The 18,469-nt window shown below is 49.0% G+C and overlaps 1 long non-coding RNA gene across 1 annotated transcript; it reads right to left on the minus strand.

The window, feature by feature from the left end:
* Window positions 1-8,088: 8,088 nt before the first annotated feature.
* LOC115081537 lies at window positions 8,089-17,110 on the minus strand. The gene is made up of 3 exons (XR_003853817.1): window positions 16,900-17,110; window positions 8,698-8,851; window positions 8,089-8,365 (listed from the first exon to the last, which is right to left on the minus strand). It is a non-coding gene; the product is annotated as an uncharacterized LOC115081537 (long non-coding RNA).
* Window positions 17,111-18,469: the final 1,359 nt, after the last annotated feature.

Below are 18,469 nucleotides of genomic sequence, written 5' to 3' on the forward strand. Positions count from 1 at the left end.
GCATATTATTTGCTTCTCATATTGTATTCGAATGTAAATTCTGTCTTAAGGATCCTGGGGGTCGCTACCTATTGTTACGTATTACTATCATGATTGTGATTTACATTGGTTAACATCTATGCACCACCACGGGAGCAGGCTACTTTTTTCCAAACCATATGCCCCTTACTCATTCAACATACAGTGGGTCACTTGGTGTTAGCAGGCGACTTTAATGTTACTATATATCCCCATCCCTAGACAACTCTAAGGCCACTCTCACACGTCTCCGATTCATATCAGAGCTCTTAAAGATTTGATGGAGGCTCATGAACTGATTGACCCTTGGAGGGTGACGTACCCTCATTCTCGTTCTTACTCCTTCTATTCTCCAGCCCATGACTCATACTCCCGTATTGACCATATCCTCCTGGATAAATCCTTATATCATGCGGTTACACACACTGACCTGGGCATTATTTCCTGGTTGGACCATGCTCCCATACGTCTAACTTTCAGACTACAGGGAGACGATCACGGCACCCGTTTTTGGAGATTAAACGACTCCATCCTACAAGACCCTCTATATATACAGTCCTCCACACAGACTATTCTGGATTATTTCCAGGACAATACACACGCGGTGCAATCCCCAGTTCTCCTCTGGGAAAGCTTTAAAGCCTTCATCAGAGGTCACTTTATTTCCCGAACCTCTTATCTCAGGAAGCAGAGAGAAGTGGCCTGCTCCACCCTTCGGGACCGAATCGCTGTACTGACTGCCCGCCATGTCAGTGAGGGTTCTCCTAGGATTTTGCTCAGCTCACTAAAGCCCGGGAGGATCTGCATAGGCTAGAGGTCGACCGTATAGCACACGCCATGAATATTACTCGCCAACGTTACTTTGAGGGGGGCAACAAAGCTGGGAAATTGTTAGCACACCAGCTAAAGAAAGTCTCTTGTCAAAATCACATTCTTAAGATTAAGGATGCTCAGGGCCATTTGCAACTACCAATAAAAATATCACGGCCCAATTTCTTAATTTTTATAAAAAATTATATGCAGCTGAAACTCAAATCCGGAGTGCAGATATCGAACAATACTTGCAATCTATTGATCTCCCCTCCCTGACCCCGGCTATGCGGGACTTTCTTAATGCTCCAATTACGAGTCCTGAAATCCTCCAGGCTATCAAACATCTCACGGTGGGAAAGGCTCCGGGCCCCGACGGCCTCACGGCTAAATTTTACAAACTTTATGGTCCGGCGGTGGTCACACACCTTCAGAACCATTTTAACCACCTTCGTGAAGGGGGAGCCCTACTACCTGAATCCAACAAGGCTGGTATTTCCATTATTGCGAAACCGGGCCGAGATCCCACCTTATGTGCCTCATACAGACCCATCTCCCTGATCAATTTAGATCTCAAGCTATTAGCCAAAATTCTCGCCGACCGCATGAATGGTTTTATTGGCCAGATCATTCATCCGGACCAAGCCGGCTTTATACCTGGACGGATGGCCTGCGACAATGTACGCAAGATTATAGATATTCTTTGGGGCGTCTCCAAACAGGACCAGGCTCATGTTCTTTTAGCTATTGATGCCGAAAAGGCGTTCGACATGGTCCATTGGCCTTTCCTGTTTGGGACCCTCACTCGCATGGGCTTCGGTCCTTTTTTCTTTAATTGGATTCAGGCTCTCTATTCCTCCCCCTCGGCCTGTCTAAAAATCAATGGTACTTATTCAGATCCCTTCTTAGTTCAGAGAGGTACCAGACAGGGGTGTCCCCTTTCACCCTTGCTGTTTGCCATATTTCTCGAACCCATGGCCATACGTATTAGACATAACCCCCGGGTCCAAGGGTACTCCTTAAATTCTCATCAATATAAATTGTCACTATTTGCTGACGACATCATGTTTACCGTCAGTGATCCTCTGCAATCCTTAAAGGAAATTGAAGACGAACTGGCCTGTTTCAGCATTGTCTCTGGTTTCAAGATAAACTGGGATAAGTCTGAAATTCTCAACATTTCTTGCTCTCCGGATTTGGCTCAGACTCTCCAAACTCTCCATCCATTTAAATGGGCTACTGCTAAATTGAAATATTTAGGTGTGAATATTGGTCGAGACCTCTCTAATTTATTTCAGCTTAATTATTCTCCCCTTATCCAAAAGCTTGATCAGGATTTTATCCGCTGGAACTCTCAACCCTTGACATGGCTGGGGCGGATTGCCACCCTCAAAATGAATGTTCTACCTCGTTTCCTGTATCTCTTCCAAACATTACCTATACCGATCCGCCCGGACATTCTGAAAACCTGGCAACGGAAGCTGCTACGGTTTTTGTGGAGGAGCAGACCCCCTCGCGTGGCACGAATGGTTCTGTACCAGTCCAAAGCGCAGGGTGGTTTAGCTCTCCCCAATCTACTCTGGTACTACGGGGCTGCCCAACTACGACCTCTTATCGACTGGCATCGCCCACTCGACGGCAAGCCCTGGGTTCAACTTGAGCAAGCTTGGCTATCTCCTATGCCGTTGTCGGCGCTGATTTGGCAACCCAATAACACCTGGAGGTCGCCACTGACTCTTACCCTCTGCGCCCGCCACACTCTCAACGTATGGCGCCAGTGGAAATGCCAGTTGGTGGGCTCGGATCTCTACTTTTTACAGAGCTCCCTCTTCCATAATACGCTCTTTCCACCGGGCCTTCCCCGTCACGCATATTCAACTTGGAAGACGAGAGGCATCTCCACAATTTCCCACGTACTCCACCAAGGAGCAATCTGTTCCTTTACTCAACTGCAGGACACTTTTCACTTCTCCAGTGCTGAATTCTTACCCTATATGCAAGTGCGCCACTTTCTACTTCATTTACAATCCCAGGGGATCTTGTCGACACGGCGCTCCCTTTTTGAAGGATACTGCTCCTCTACCCAGCTAATCAGGGGTCTGGTTTCTAAACTCTACAAGCTACTGGCGTCCCGCCCTACGGCCAAACCAGCGCACCTGCGAGCATGGGAAGCGGATCTGGGCAGATCCTTATCTGATGAGGAATGGGACATTGTCTTCCTTCGCATGTCACGAGGCCTAGTCTCTGCTCGGATATCAGAAGCTAACTACAAGTTATTATATAGGTGGCATTATACCCCGCTGCGTCTCCACCGCTTCTCATCTAGTCACGACCCCAACTGCTGGCGTAATTGCCGCCATCTAGGCACTTTCTATCACATGTGGTGGGACTGTGCTCTGATACAGAAAGTGTGGTCCTATGTTTCGCACATGGTTTCTGAGATCCTGGGCCGGACGATCGCTCTCCAACCCGCTCAGGCCCTTCTTCATCTTCCAGACGGGGATCTTCCACCTCCGGCGCAGACATTTATCCAGCTGGTATGCACGTCAACTGCTATGGAAATTGCATTCTCCTGGAAGAGGGCTCATCCGCCTACGCCCACTGAGATACTGTCACGTTTGGACAAGACGTGTACTCTATATCGCTTGACTGCATTTAAATGCCACCGTCTCGCTAAATTCTATCACATATGGAATCCCTATATTTCGTGGAGGGCGATCCCGCTGCCACCACTTTCCTATCCTTCCTGACTGCACGGATGCACGCAGTAATGCCGGGCATCTGCCGACAGCCTCTTCATATTCAATGCAAGCCTGATTTCTTGGACTTCTATATTGGACTTCTATATTTTCTCACACAAGTTTGAGTAGCATGATGGGGGGGAGGGGGGGAGGGGGGGAGGGTGCCCATTGTATCATTGTAAACCATGCCATGTACTCCTTGTTCTTGTACTTCCTGTTTCCACATTGTTTTGTAGTTTCGTCATGGCAATAAAAATTATAAATTAAAAAAAAAAAAGACAGCCGGGGCGTACGTCGAACGTCCTCTGGGGATATTGAGGCTAGGTTTCTCGAATACTATCGACAATTGTATGCGGAGCGTTGCAGCGATCCGCTGGTTCGGGAGGCTCTGTTCCAACCGATCGAATGGCTGAGGGTGACTCTCGATCAGTTGAATGCTCTCAATACTCCCATTACGGACCAGGAGGTGCATCGGGTTATCCACTCTCTTCAGTTGGGCAAGGCAGCGGGATCGGATGGGTTCGGCTCCGAGTTTTATAAAATCTTAAAATTCCAATTGCTTTCACCACTAGTGGCTTTCTATAATGCACTGTTGGAGGAGGGGGCCCTCTCCCCTGCGCTCAATCACTCGGTTATAGTTGTTCTTCCAAAACCAGGTAAGGACCCGGAGGAGGTAGGGTCCTATAGACCCATCTCCTTGATAAATGTAGATATTAAGCTCTTCGCAGCTATTCTGGCTGCTAGACTTAATGTGATTCTTCCTAAACTCGTTCAGGACGATCAAACTGGTTTTGTCCGGGGTCGACACGGGGTTCGGAATGTGCGCCGCCTGATGGCCTCTCAGTTATTCTGCTGGGGCTGACGCGGTTGTTCTGAGTCTTGACGCGGAGAAGGCCTTCGACTCATTGTCATGGGACTTTCTCTTTTGGGTGCTGCGCCAGTATGGCTTTGAGGGGGCTTTTGTACAGTGGGCGGAGGTTCTTTATAGCAACCCCAGTGCTACTATTTTATTGAATGGGGCAGTGTCCTCCCCGTTTGATTTGCATTGTGGAGTCCGGCAGGGGTGCCCCCTTGCTTTTTGTTTTAGCTCTGGAACCATTGGCCATTCGGTTGAGGGAGGAGCCTCAGATTTGGGGACTGCGTGTGGGCCAACAGTCCCTTCATACCGCTCTCTTGCTGATGATATTTTGCTTTTCGTTGGCAAGCCACAAACCAGTGTTCCCGTCATTATTAATCTATTTGACCAATTTCGGCGGGGGCGGGTCTGCATTTTAATTTTGGGAAGTCGGAGGCATTGGCCTTGAATCCCCAGCTGCAATCTTCCTGGGTGGGCTCTTTTCCATTCCGATGGGCGCCAGATAGGCTGAAATATTTAGGTATTTGGATTCCAAGGGATTTAAGGCATTTGTATGAGTTGAATGTTACTAGCCTCTTGGAGCGGATACGCTCACAGCTGGAGGCTTGGGCCCTGCTTCCCTTGTCCCTATTTGGTCGCTGCGCTCTCATCAAAATGATCATTGCCCCTAAGATATTATATGTCCTGTCTATGGTTCCCTGTTGGTTGCGGGATAAGGACTTAAAAGGGTTGTATGCGGCCATTCAGCACTTTCTTTGGAGGGGACGGAAAGCCCGTCTTAGTTATTTGACTATGACTTACTCACGAGATCAAGGGGGATGTGGCCTGCCTGATTTTCGTTTGTACAACGCTGCATGCCAGCTGCGCTTCATAGGGGAATGGGCTTACGGGGGGACTATAAATTCTGTGCACAGGGGCTTATATCTGGTATGGCTGCCCCTTGGTCGCCCCTGAGTCTCATCCAGTCCAGTGCCACGGAGCGTCGCAGGCTTGCATACCCTAGAGTTTTGCTATCTCCTTGCATTGCGGCCTGGCGGTGGTTACGGGGGCAGCGGGGTTTGGTTGGGGTGGCTTCCCTACTATTGCCCCTGACTGGCAATGTGGGATTTCTGCCGGGACGGGACTGTGGGGCTTTGTTTCATAAGTGGGCGTCTAATGGAGCGATGTTTGCCTTTCATTTCTATGACACTGACACTCATACACTGTTGGACTTTGCTACTTTGGCTCGCACATATCGCCTACCGACTCATCAGTTTTTGCGTATCTGCAAACCAGGCACTATTTGACCTCCTTTCACTGGACATCGGACAGGGTGAGCTTGGAATGCTCCTATGCTAACAAGATTTTGACACGGCTAACCTTGCCAATACCATAACGGGTTGGGCTACGCTTGGCAGATCGCTGCGTCTCAACCCGCGATTGGATGTGCTGGCGGTAAAATGGACTGCTACATTTGGAGAACCCATTACCGTGCAATATTTGGTGAACTGTTTTGCAGCGGTACACCGACAGCTACCGGACATTGGACTGCGCGAAGTACAGTTTCGCATACTTGAGCGGATAAACTGTGACGATGTGCGACGCTTCAAGATGGGGAGTACTGATTCTCCTCTTTGTATTAAATGTGGCCAAGAGGAGGGCACTTTGGTGCATAGACTGTATTCTTGCCCTACTCTCCACTCTTTTTGGGCCACGGTGGTGGGCGTGATTTCTACGTGCACTGGAGCGCCGCCGCCTATCACGGGGAAGTTTCTTCTCTCTAGCCCACAAGCCTGCACTGCCGAGGTCAGCCGATGAAAAGACCGCTTTGGACGCATTGCGGCCATGCTGGCATGCCGCACCATACTGTCCGGATGGGCGGAACCCGTGACGGCCCCCACTTCAGTCGAGTGGTTCCAGCGTATGGCCTTGGTTTTGCAGATGGAACGTTTGGATTTTTTGAAAGGCCATCGAAAGATTGACAAACTGTATGGTGCTTGTTGGACTCAATGTGTCTTATTGTTGCCGGCCTCAGTCCAGGCCGGTCTGCGGGAGAGTGGGTATACTAATGATTGGATTGACAATATGGTCTCTGGGGGGAAGGGGCTGAGCAAGGGGGGGGGGGCCCGGTGTGACTGAAGTATGAGTGGGATGGTTGTGGTGTATGAGGGTGGGAAGGAGGGGGGAGGGGTGGTAAATTCAGAAATAAGATAAGGGCAGAGAGCATCTACTGGCCTAGGCGGCTACTGTTATCTGGGAATATCATATGCCTTCTTGTTGTAGTTCCCCCATTGTGTGGGATTGCTTTTTGTCACGTTATGTTTTTACTTGGCAGGTTGGTTGTGTTTCTGCCAAAAAAAAATATTCTGAAAAAAAAAAAAGAATATAAAAAATAACAGCGGGATAAACACAGAAGCGAGAGATGGAGAGAATGAGAGATAAGAGGTCAGGAATATAAGCAGCTTGCTGAAAACAGAGCGAATACTCCAAATAAAACCTGAGAGGGAGAGAGAGGGAGGAGAGTGGGGGTAGGATAAGCTTGGAGGGAAAGGAAGAGAGTTACCATGGAGGGACAGGACTGAGTTATCCAGAGAAGGGCCGGTGTGATGACAGTAAAGACAGGAAGATTCTCTTAGCGTGAAAGGTGATGGCTTAATGAGAGGAAGAAAACTTTGTAAGCAATGGACAAGGCAGAAGACAGAATGCCGAGGATATGAAGAATATGGGAGGCTGACAGGCAACTGATGTTCTCAATGGACAGAAGTGGGGAATGAGATTGGGTAGGGTTAGTGTTAGGAAGAGGAAGGAGAATGGATCCGTAGGTAGGAGAGAAGGGAAAAAATGGCCCTGAGACAGCTAGAAGTATGCAGACAAGCTGAAACCTCCCTATTGTATCAGTGCATGGGGTAATGACATTCATGAAGCAAGCTCAGGCCTCTTGTTACTGCTGTTCATGTTCAGCTAATTGTAAAACAAGAATGTAAGCGACTGTACGTGCACGTGGGAGCCAGTGAGCAAAGATATGCTAGAGTTTTAAATCTCGTGCACAAGTACGTGGGTATGATGTAAAATAGGCCTAGCATATGTACTCGAGCAGATGTAAAGCACATTTCTTCCTTAAGAATTTGTCGGCTTTAACGCTTACAGGGAACAGGATTTTAAAACATGCTCAGGTTAAAGCCAGTCCCAGTTTTACCCATTAGCCTACCAGCTTGCCCAGTCTCTCTCGGGGTCATCCAGATGCTTCCAGTTCTTCATCCTGCACTCCCCCCAGTTGAGCAAGACCCCTCACCCTATTGTGTTAGTCCTAAAAAAGTGATTTCTGCAGACTTACACCTCATCAGGAGAAAACAGGAAATAGACGCAGCTAACAGCGTGCCACGAGCAGTGGCTGCCGGATTTACACACTGCACTGCTGGCCCCGCCCCTTTTTTAGCACGAGCAAGTAATTAGCAGCTTTTGAAATTCATGTCGCTCACATGCGGCCACGTATTCATCTTTTAGTGCCAGTAAACGCTTTTAAAATTTGGCCCATTCAGTTCTGTAACCGGGCAGGTGGGATCAGTAGTCCTGGGCCTGCTGCTGAGGGCTCAGTTAAGTCTCTTGAGAAACTTTGTGGATGCTCCCCAGCAGGTGCCTCACGTAACACATCTGAGATAAATTCCTAGACTGATTCACAAGGGGCCGTACACGTGAAAAGAGACAAACAACCAATCTCAGGTGCCAGCTCAGACACAGAGCAATGCTGGAGCTGGAGTCAGGAGGAAAGTCACAAACGACCTTCAGTAAATCAGTCCTAGAGTCCGCTAAACATGCAGATAATGCAATTTTTACCTAGGGAGATGAGGGTCTCATAATTCTCCTTCATCACCTCCCTGTAAAGCTCCTTCTGCCCTTCATCTAAATACCCCCACTCCTCCTGGGAGAAAGAGACAGCAATGTCCTCAAACGTCACCGGCACCTAAAACACAAACCAGAAACACTCAGAGACACGTGGAGGGGCTCAGGGTGCATTAGATCTCAGCCTGATTTATTCTCCTAACATTTTATCATGGAAAAGAGGATACCAGGACCCCTCTTCCCCAGGAAATGCCAGATTTGTTGTCCCTAGAATCAGTTCCCTCCATAGACCCCAGGGTTTTCAAATCAAACTGAAAAATATTCTCTAATACCAGAGACACAGAATATGAAATGTCATTGTGTGGATAAATCACATTATAATAAAAAGGAAGCTATAAGAGCATTATCCAGAACATCAGGAACATCTGGTTCTATTCCATCAGGAGGACTCACTGTGCTAAATCCGAACAGGACAGGAAGAGTTTGGTGTCCTGGGCAGTGACATATCTCCCATTGTGATGTACGAATTCTGTATTCAGGGGTGTTGCAAACCATGGGCACATAGGGATCGTGCCCCAAATCTCAAACAGCTGTTTGGTTTCATTCTCTGCGGGGCAAAGGAAAGGAGAAATTAATACTTACCTGATAATTTCCTTTCATCTACATTCAGGCAGGTCAATCCACACAAATGGGTTATGCATCTCTACCAGCAGGTGGAGACAGAGTAAAAGCTGACATCAAGAACATATAGCCCTGTCCCAACATCATTTATTTAACATTTTTTATATACCGAGGTTCTAGAGACAAAATCACTAAGCACTTCGGTTTACAGACAACTATTGAAATGACTGACGTGAGTCTTACAGAGAACAGGAAATATCAGCCTACAAGTATTCTCTAGAAAAGCCCAAACTGTACAAACTGCTCATAAGAACATGCCATACTGGGTCAGAACAAGGGTCCATCAAGCCCAGCAATCCTGTTTCCAACAGTGGCCAATCCAGGCCACAAGAACCTGGCAAGTACCCAAAAACTAAGTCTTTTCCATATTACTGTTGCTAGTAATAGCAGTGGCTATTTTCTAAGTCAACATAATTAATAGCAGGTAATGAACTTCTCCTCCAAGAACTTGTCCAATGAAGAAATTACTTACCTGATATTTTCGTTTTCCTTAGTGTAGACAGATGGACGCAGGACCAATGGGTATAGTGTACTCCTGATAGCAGTTGGAGATGGATCAGATTTCAATCTGACGTCAGCCCCTAGTACATATACCCCTGCAGGAAGTGCAGCTCTTCAGTATTCTCCTCGAAAAGCATTGTGGATATATGTGTGACTGACTAATTTGATTAACTTGGATAACTTCATAACTTGGTTAAACATTATAACTTGAATAACTTGATTAACTTGAACTGGTTGAATTGACTATAGCTGGAGACCGCCAGTGTACTGAACCGGAAAGCGTCGACACCCGGCAGGATGGATGCCCTAGGTAAATGAAAACGTGGCTTACCCCTGAATCATTTGAAAGGACCATGCGTTACGGCAGCCAAGGGTGGGATGCGGAGTCCATCTGTCTACACTAAGGAAAACGAAATTATCAGGTAAGTAACTTCTCCATTTCCTAGCGTGTAGCAGATGGACTCAGGACCAATGGGATGTATAAAAGCTACTCTCGAACTGGGTGGAAGGCTGCCCGTGACCCACTTAGTACTGCTCTTGCAAATGCCATGTTCTCCCGAGCCTGAACATCCAGACGGTAGAATCTGGAGAAGGTATGGATGGAGGACCATGTCGCCACCCTGCAGATCTCGGCGGGTGACAGCATTCTAGTTTCTGCCTAGGATACTGCCTGGGCTCTGGTAGAATGGGCCTTGACCTATAGATGCAGTGTCTTGCCTGCTTCTACATAGGCCGCCTGATAACTTCCTTGATCCAGCGGGCTATGGTTGCCTGCGAGGCCGCTTCCCCTTGTCTCTTTCCGCTGTGAAGGACGAAAAGATGGTCCGTTTTTCGTACGGGTTCCGACATTTCCAGATACCTGGATAGGAGTCTGCCGATGTTGAGGTGGCATAGACTACGGGCTTCTTTCGAACTCTTCAAAGTCATCCGCCGATGGTAGCGAGATGGTCTGGTTAAGATGGAAGTGTGAGACCACTTTGGGAAGGAACGAAGGGACCGTGCGTAGCTGGATGGATCCCGGGGTGAGCCTAAGGAACGGCTCACGGCAGAACAGTGCTTGTAGCTCCGAGATGCGGCAGGCAGAACAAACTGCCAGGAAAAACGCCGTCTTTAAGGTTAACAGGCGGACGGACAGGCCTCGGAGGGGTCTGAAGGCGGTTCCCGCTAGGAAATCCAAAACGAGATTGAGATTCCACAGAGGCACCGGCCACTTTAGTGGTGGGCGAATGTGTTTGACTCCTTTCAGGAAGCATGACACATAGAAAACATAGAAAATGACGGCAGAAGAAGACCAAATGGCCCATCTAGTCTGCCCAGCAAGCTTCACACATTTTTTCTCTCATACTTATCTGTTTCTCTTAGCTCTTGGTTCTATTTCCCTTCCACCCCCACCTTTAATGTAGAGAGCAGTGATGGAGCTGCATCCAAGTGAAATATCTAGCTTGATTAGTTAGGGGTAGTAGCCGCCACAATAAGCAAGCTACACCCATGCTTATTTGTTTTACCCAGACTATGTTATACAGCCCTTATTGGTTGTTTTTCTTCTCCCCTGCCGTTGAAGCAGGGAGCTATGCTCGATATGCGTGAAGTATCAGTTTTCTTTTTTTCTCCCCTGCTGTTGAAGCAGAGAGCCATGCTGGATATGCATTGAAAGTGAAGTATCAGGCACATTTGGTTTGGGGTAGTAACCGCCGTAACAAGCCAGCTACTCCCCGCTTTGTGAGTGCGAACCCTCTTTTCTTCTCCCCTGCCGTTGAAGCAGAGAGCTCTGCTGGATGTGTGAAGTATCAGGTTTTTTTTCTCCCCTGCCGTTGAAGCAGAGAACTATGCTGTATATGCATTGAAAGTGAAGTATCAGGCTTATTTGATTTGGGGTAGTAACCGCCGTAACAAGCCAGCTACTCCCCTCTTTGTGAGTGTGAATCCTTTTTTCCACATTTCCTCTTGATGTTGAAGCTTAGAGCGATGTTGGAGTCACAGTAAGCATGTGTATGTTTATTTAATAAGGGTATTGTCTCCAGGCAGTAGCCATCATTCTGGCGAGTCACCCACTCTTCATTGGTGGCCTCTTGACTTTATGGATCCACAGTGTTTATCCCACGCCCCTTTGAAGTCCTTCACAGTTCTGGTCTTCACCACATCCTCCGGAAGGGCATTCCAGGCATCCACCACCCTCTCCGTGAAGAAATACTTCCTGACATTGGTTCTGAATCTTCCTCCCTGGAGCTTCAAATCGTGACCCCTGGTTCTGCTGATTTTTTTCCTACGGAAAAGGTTTGTCATTGTCTTTGGATCATTAACACCTTTCAAGTATCTGAAAGTCTGTATCATATCACCTCTGCTCCTCCTTTCCTCCAGGGTGTACATATTTAGATTCTTCAATCTCTCCTCGTACGTCATCCGATGAAGATCCTCCACCTTCCTGGTCGCCCTTCTCTGTACCGCCTCCATCTTGTCTTTGTCCTTTTGAAGATACGGTCTCCAGAACTGAACACAGTACTCCAGGTGAGGCCTCACCAAGGACCTGTACAAGGGAATAATCACTTCCCTTTTCTTACTCGATATTCCTCTCTCTATGCAGCCCAGCATTCTTCTGGCTTTAGCTATCGCCTTGTCACATTGTTTCGCCGACTTCAGATCATTAGACACTATCACCCCAAGGTCCCTCTCCTGCTCCATGCACATCAGCCTTTCCCCCCCCATCGAATACAGTTCATTCGGATTTCCACTCCCCATATGCATGACTTTGCACTTCTTGGCACTGAATCTCAGCTGCCATATCTTCGACCACTCTTCCAGTTTCCTTAGATCTCGTCTCATTCTCTCCACTCCTTCCGGCATGTCCAGTCTGTTGCAGATCTTAGTGTCATCCGCAAAAAGACAAACCTTACCTTCTATCCCGTCCGCAATGTCACTCACAAAGATATTGAACAGGACCGGTCCCAACACCGATCCTTGCGGTACACCACTTAAAACCGCTCTCTCTTCAGAGAAGGTTCCATTTACCATCACACATTGTCTTCTGTCCGTCAACCAATTTGCAATCCAGGTCACCACCTCGGCACTCACTCCTAAGCTTCTCGTTTTATTCACCAGTCTCCTGTGCGGAACCGTATCAAAAGCTTTGCTGAAATCCAAGTATATGATATCGAGCGCTCTTCCTTGATCCAATTCCTTGGTTACCCAGTCAAAAAAGTCAATCAGATTTGTCTGACAGGATCTTCCTCTGGTGAATCCATGCTGCCTCTGGTCCATCAATTCTCCCGACTGTAGATAGTTCACTATTCTCTCTTTCAACAGTGACATCCAGGTGAAAAGCTATGCTGTCGCCCTCGCTCCTGGAGCCGTAGCAGGACAACGCGGCCACCTGTACCTTGATGGAATTGAGGGACAGTCCCTTCTGTAGTCCGTTCTGTAAGAATTCCAGGATCTCGGGAACTTTAAATGAGTGTGGCTTGATGTCGTGGTCTTCGCACCAGGCTTCAAATACTCTCCAAATCCTTATGTACGTTAACGATGTGGAGAACTTGCGTGCTTGGAGGAGGGTGTCGATTACAGCCCCCGAGTATCCGCTCTCTCTCAGGCGAGCCCTCTCAATGGTCAGACCATAAGAGAGAATTGAGCTGGGTCCTCGTGGAGGATCGGACCTTGTTTAGCAGTTCCCTGTGTGGAGGCAGAGGTGGGGAGGGGGAGGGGGGAGGTTTCCCTGCCAGCAGTCTTCTCATGTCTGCGTACCACGGTCTTCTTGGCCAATCCGGAGCCACCAGAAGAACTAGTCCCCTGTGTAGCTGTATCTTGTGAATGATTGCGCCTAATAGGGGGCTACGGTGGGAAGGCGTATAATAGGGTCCCCGGTGGCCAGGTCTGTACCAGGGCATCGATCCCTTGGGACTGCAGTTCCCACCTGCGGCTGAAGACTCTGGGTACTTGGGCGTTGGATCTGTTTGCCAGAAGGTCCATGTCCGGTGTCCCCCACCATTTCACTATCATTTGGAAGGCTGCGGACTACAGCCTCCATTCTCCTGGGTCTAGACTTTCCCTGCTGAGGTAGTCTGCCGTGATGTTGTCTTTCCCGGCAACGTGGATGGCTGAGATCGCCTGGAAGTTTACTTCCGCCCACGCCATTAGGAGGTCTATTTCCAGAGACACCTGCTGGCTTCTGGTTCCCCCCCTGCCGGTTGATGTAGGCCACTGTTGTGGCATTGTCTGACATTACTCTGACTGCTTTGTCTCCGGGTCTGTGCTCGAATCGTAGGCAGGCTAGTCTGACTGCCCTCGCTTCTAGGCGGTTGATGTTCCATCCAGACTCTTCTGCATTCCACTGCACTTGGGCGGTAAACTCCTCGCAGTGTGCTCCCAATCCTCGTAGGCTGGTGTCTGTGGTGAGCAGGGTCCAGGTTAGGGACGATAGTTTTGTTCCCCAGCTCAGGTGGCTGACCTGTAGCCGCCACTGTAGCTGGGTCCGGACTCTGCCCGGGAGTGATAGATGTACGGTGTAGTTCTGAGACTGTGGATTCCAACGTGATAGAAGTGAGCGCTGCAGGGGTCTCATGTGAGCTCGCGCACATGTCACTACTTCCAGAGTGGATGCCATCAGACCGAGGACTTGCAGGTAATCCCATGCTTTGGGACGAGGTTCGCTCAGCAGGATTTGTAACAGATTCCACAGTTTTGATCTCCTTGTGGGAGTCCGGTTGACCTTGCCTTCTTTGGTGTCGAACCGGATCCCTATGTATTCTAGAGACCTGTGAGGGTTGCAGACAGCTTTTATTTGTGTTGATCACCCATCCTAGGCTCTCCAGTAGAGTTTTGACTCTGTTGGTTGCTTGGCGGCTTTCCTCTGGGGATTTCGCCCTGATCAGCCAATCGTCTAGGTAAGGGTGTACAAGGATTCCTTCCTTCCTCAGTGCTGCCGCCACCACAATTATGATCTTGGTGAACGTGCGGGGTGCTGTGGCTAACCCGAAGGGTAGTGCCCGGAACTGGTAGTGATGGTCCAGGATTTTGACACGTAGATAGCGCTGGTGTTCCTGATGAATTGGGATGTGTAGGTAGGCCTCCAAAAGATCCAGGGATGTGAGAAACTCCCACGGTTATATCGCCCTTATCACAGATTGTAGGGTTTCCATGCGGAAGCGGGGAATCCTCAGGTGGCGGTTGACCGACTTGAGGTCCAGGATGGGTCTGAATGTTCCCTCTTTCTTGGGAACGATAAAATAAATGGAATAATGTCCAGTATTTATTTCTTGGGGAGGTACTGGGGTTATGGCCCCGAGGGCCATTAGTCTGGACAATGTAGCTTCCACTGCCGCCCTCTTGAAGAGGTTGTGGCAGGGAGACTCCATGAACTTGTCCGGAGGGGTTCGTAGAAAATCCAGGTAGTACCCCTCCCGAATGATGGCTAGGACCCACTTGTCCGAAATTCTCTCGACCCATCTGCGGTAGAATATTTATTTATTTAATTTATTTATTTAACATTTTTTATATACCGAGGTTCTGGTAACAATGTTACCAATCACTTCGGTTTAGGGTTAGTCTGCCCCCTATGGCTTCTTTCCTTGGACGGGTCAGCCGAATCTCATTGTGGGGTTCGGCTGGGGCCTGTACCCGAGCTGGTTTTCCTCTTGTTGTGCTTGTTCCGAAAGGACTGGTTCCTGCCTGTGGAACGGGGAGCTTAATAATTGCTCCTGTAAGGGTTGAAGCACTGTGAACTTCTGCCCCGGAGAACCTGGGGAAGGGTCACTGGTTTCTCTTTGTCTTATCCTCTGGCAGGTGCGGGTAATGGGGTTTCTGGGGGTGCCATGGCTGTCGGCGCGTAAATTCTTATGCGCTCCGGTGTGCCTAAGATGAGCGTGAGATATGCGCGTAGCTGTGCGTCTGGGTAGATATGCGCACAGCTCGGTATGTGTACAGGGTGCGAATATTCTTGTGCGCCCGGCCCTTGTGCGTGCAACTTATGCGCACAAGGATTAGTGCGTGTAAGCCTATGTGCACATGTGCTTTGTGAATCTAGCTCGGTTTTGTGCGCTCGGTCGAACGGCGTTGCGAAGAGGCCCAAGATGGCGATGATGAGCACGCGGGCAATATGGTGACTCCTTCGGATGGTCTCCACGTGGGTAGACCCTTGGAATAGCCGGGGCCTGGCCCTGTTATAGAGCGGATCAACCCGGTGGCACAGGTCCCGGCTGGTGACCTGTGCTCCTCCTCGATCCTTGGAGACCGGAATCAAGCAGAAGATTTCTACCTTACCTTGTCTTCGGCGCTTCCTGGTTTCGTCTCCGTCTGCGGGGGGGGGGGGGGGGGGGGGGAGAGCAAATACCTTCACCGCTGCGTTCCAAGGTGCACCTGCTGCCTCTCAGCCGCGCCCGAAGATCGGGGGCTAGGACCCTGCCACGATTCGGCCACTGGACCGAGGCTCACCTCCAAGGGACCACGGAAATCACCTCGGGAATCTCAACTGGGGGAGGGACCTGATGGTATCACCGCAGGAGAGCGGGGCTCGTCTTCAGGTAGGATTCTCCTGTAAATTTAGTTTTCTTATCTGAATTTGGTTCTCAAGCTATGAGAGTGTGCAGACAGTCCCTAACTGCTATGGAGATGGAAAATACTGGAGAGCTGCACTTCCTGCAGGGGTATATGTACTAAGGGCTGACGTCAGATTGAAATCTGATCCGTCTCCAACTGCTATCAGGAGTGCACTATACCCATTGGTCCTAAGTCCATCTGCTACACGCTAGGAAATAATGTATTTACTTCTTTCTTCTTTGGAAATGCAAATAATTTTAAATGATTAATTGCTAACTGCTGTAAACCGATTTGATATGCTTGCATGAAAAGTCAGTATATAAAATGTATTAAATAAATAAAGTATAAAGGCTTACAGGTTAAGGGTAGTAACCGCTACACCAGCAAGTTATTACCCCCATGCACTTTTCTCCTTTCTGGCCTACAAAAAAACAAAATAAAGAACAAACTACACCCAGGAAGAGTTATCTGGGTTACTACAGGACAGCGATTTCTCCAAACGGATTAACTTTACCCAGGTAGCACTGAATATCAAGTCTCTCCAGCTAAAATGTATCCTACCCAGAGCACCTCCACCAGCTAAATTTTTCTACAAATAATGAGTTATGAGCAACCCAAACAAAGTTTTGCAGGAGAGTAGGGGGAGAAAATTTATATCTCTAGTTCTGTAAAGGCAACTAAAAAGTTACCCAGACAAGCCCTTGGGAGCATCAAACTCTCAGTGTAAAAAGGCAAAGGTGAGAGGAGGAGGCAGAGGGGGAAGGTAAAGAAGTCACAGGAAGCAGAAACTGAGAGGCTCCTTAAGCAGGAGGAGCTGCTGCTGTATGAGGAGAGAAGCAGGAAGAAGAGCCTGAGCGGATGCAGAGAATGAGGAGCCCAAAGAATGGATTCAGTGAGAGGCTGGGGGGATGGGAACAGTCCCAGGCTGCATCCCCTGCCCCCTCCTACCTGCTGAGCAGAAAGCCCTGCAGCCATTCTCCCGCCCCTTCTCCAGAGCAGGATTTCCAGCCCCGGCTCCCTCCCCGCACGGTCAGGCTTTTCAGCTTTCGGACTCAGCACCACGTTCTGTACAGGAAGCACCGCCTCCTTCCAGCAGGAAGTGACATCACCAAGGAAGAGAAAGTGGGAACTGAAGCCGCTGCATAAGGAACTTTTAGAAACACAAAGTTGATGGTAGAAAAAAAACCCTATGGCCCATCTAGTTGGGATGGACGCTGGGAAATGTAGTCTTGCACTGGCTTTCCTCAGAGTTTTTTGGGAATTGTGGGAAATGTAGTCCTAGGGCGTGGGTTGTTGTCAATTGGCTGATTAATAAAGCCAAGTCTAGTTCCGTTCATACAAACCAAAATGGGTAACTCTGCAGCCTTTCAGAGAGACTGGGGAGCAGTGGGAGGGGAAGCAGGGGAAAAGAAAGGAGGAGGGGGGAGGAGGGAAAAGGGAGGGATTCTGGGGACAGAGCAGGGTGAGGAGGCACAGGAGGGAGGGAGGCTGGGAAGGATCAGGGAGAGGGTAAGGAAGAGAGGATGTGAGAGAGAGCCCCCTCTGACTGCTGCCCTTTGCCTCATTCGCCCAACACTGACAGCAGGAGCTGATGCTGCACACAAGACTGCAGGATTCAGGATCAGCTGGGACTGCACTCTCAGGAATATTGGGACTGGCAGACTGGGAGCTCAGATTCATACATTATATCTGGAAAGAGAGCATCAGCTTGATGAGGAAGGAAGCAATCCTGTAGCTAGGACCTGCCCTCAAGATGATGTATTATCCTCTAGCACTGAAAATAGGTTTTGCCCCCAACAAGATTTCGCAATGAAGGCGCGCAGACCCATTCCTCTCTTCCGTTCATCGGGGACCGGTTTTGGGAGGAATGGGTCAAGATAACTTCAGATCAATGGGTCCTCGATGTGATCAGGCACGGTTACAAGTTGGATTTTGCTCGTCCCCTCTGGGATCTTTTTATGACATCGCCATGCGGTTCTCCAGAAAAGCAGCGGGTTATCGCCCAAACCTTGGACCGATTGCGGAAACTGGGGGCAGTATTTCCGGTTCCACCGGCCGAGCGCAAGACTGGCCGGTATTCCATATACTTCGTGGTTCCAAAGAAGGAAGGCACGTTCAGGCCGATCTTGGATTTAAAGCGTGTAAACAAGGCTTTGCGTGTTCCTCGTTTTTGCATGGAGACGCTACGGTTTGTTATTGCGGTTGTCCACAAGGGAGAATTTTTGGCTTCTTTGGATCTAACCGAGGCGTATCTTCACATTGGAATCCGGGAGCGTCATCAGAGATTCCTGAGGTTCAAGGTGTTAGGGAACCATTACCAGTTTTGTGCCCTTCCGTTCGGATTGGCGACTGCTTCAAGAGTGTTCACCAAGGTTTTCGTGGTCATAGCAGCTTTCCTACGCCGTCAAGGAATACTGGTCCATCCCTATCTCGACGATTGGCTCATCCGGGCAAAGTCGGAAGCATTGTGCAAACGGGCGGTTCAGCTGGTAGTACAGTAACTGCAGTCGTTAGGTTG

This window comes from Rhinatrema bivittatum, unplaced genomic scaffold, assembly GCF_901001135.1.
Source record: "Rhinatrema bivittatum unplaced genomic scaffold, aRhiBiv1.1, whole genome shotgun sequence".
NCBI classification, from domain to species: Eukaryota; Metazoa; Chordata; class Amphibia; order Gymnophiona; family Rhinatrematidae; genus Rhinatrema; species Rhinatrema bivittatum.